Consider the following 1,780-nt stretch of genomic DNA (forward strand, 5'->3'; position numbering starts at 1 on the left):
GGCGTCTTGTTCAGTGTGCTCTGAAACCTAAACTAACATGGCGATCGGGCTGAAACTATAGCTACAAGCTATCTAAGGATGGTACTATAGAACGCTACCTCACGGTAGGCCTAGTGGCGCCATCTCTTGGTCAGGCCGGAAACTTATCAATCCACCCTCGTACTTGGGTATAATTTTAATATTTTTTGTGAAAAATTCTTCATTTTGGTGCTTGTTCTTGTTTGCGTTTTAGGCCCGGATCTGTTCTAGCACTCCATACCATTAGACAGCTGGTTATATATACCACTTATTATTCGTCTTATTTATGCTAACCTTTGCTAAATTATTTTTTTTAACCATAATTTACTTTCATAACATTACATCCGGGCCGGGCTGCAATATAATAGGAAAATTTGAGAAATTTAAATGAGATTAAAAGCAAATTTAAAATCCTATTTAACGTCATATAAAAATCAAAAAGAGGAAAGAAAATATAGAACGCAACCAATCACATCCCCTTCCTTTCCCTTTTTATTTCTTTCTTTTTTTTCTCATTATTATAAAATCACGATAAAAAATATTTGTAAAATTTGAATATTGGACGTTGAATAGGATGTAGGGGAGATATCATCGTGGTAGCATTGCTGTTTCTGCCCGCATACATTTGTTTATTTCCTTCTCATTTTAATTTTTTATTTTCCTTGATTAAGGGTGCTGTATGAGTGCCGAAAGGTTGTTGATTATTTTTTTGTTTTTGTTTTTTTACCCTAATTTGATAATGATAATGAAGAAAAAAAGACGAGAGGAATAAAAACGATCTAAACGTTTAATTTCCATAAAAATAGCAACATCATCGGAGATTTCAAGGACAAAAAAATTAATTTGAAAAATTAACATTTAATCATGTTATCAATTTGAAGTTCTAAATCATTTTTGCATTCTTCAAGGTGGTTTTCCAACTTTTAAAACGTTTTTTATGACGAGGGGATGGTATGTATGACTTAGCGGTTGTTTTTGGGTAACGTATTATATATTATCGAAGAGCAAAAAAAGAGCAAAAAAATCGACAAACAGTGTTTTCTAAGTTCTATTATTTTTATCCTTTTTCCATACATATATCTTCCGCTGCATACGTTCTTGTGGAAGAGTATTTTTCAGAAAAATTACAAAGAGGGGAAAATTTTCAAGTGTCATGTAATTAACTTGGAAGTCTAAATAATTTTTGCATTGTTAAAGGTTGTTTCCCAACATACATGGCTTACATACATGGCGAGTTGAATGCTACCCGAATTGCATAACAGCAGGGCAGAAGCCATCATAAAGGGGTATTTTCATATTTCGCGCCTTTAAAGTTTCATTCGGATTGGCTATTCCGTCAAGTCCGTGCATCTTCGGATCAAGTTTATGATAGTTTCTATGGTTGCGTTCGAAACTTTAAACGGATACAAGTGTAAAAACAATATAGGCTATGTTATATAGTAATTACAAATAATAAAAGTGTTTAATTAATAATGAAGTGAGACATGTGAACTGAGAAGTAAACGTAATTTTTTTCTTTGCTAATACCATTATAGAATAGCTGCTCACTGACAAATAGTATAAAATAGTAATAATATTCTGCGCTTCCAGTGGGCGAAGAGTGAATGGTGTTTAATGCTTATTTTTACTGCATAATAAAGGTATGTTATGAATAGACAGAATATGTTTTAAATAAAGTGAATGAAATATTACATACGTAAACTTTAAATTGACATTGCCTATATTTACTGACAGCGACTAGGGCAAACAGGTGAATCTGAAC

Source organism: Belonocnema kinseyi, chromosome 8, assembly GCF_010883055.1.
Source record: "Belonocnema kinseyi isolate 2016_QV_RU_SX_M_011 chromosome 8, B_treatae_v1, whole genome shotgun sequence".
Lineage (NCBI taxonomy): Eukaryota > Metazoa > Arthropoda > Insecta > Hymenoptera > Cynipidae > Belonocnema > Belonocnema kinseyi.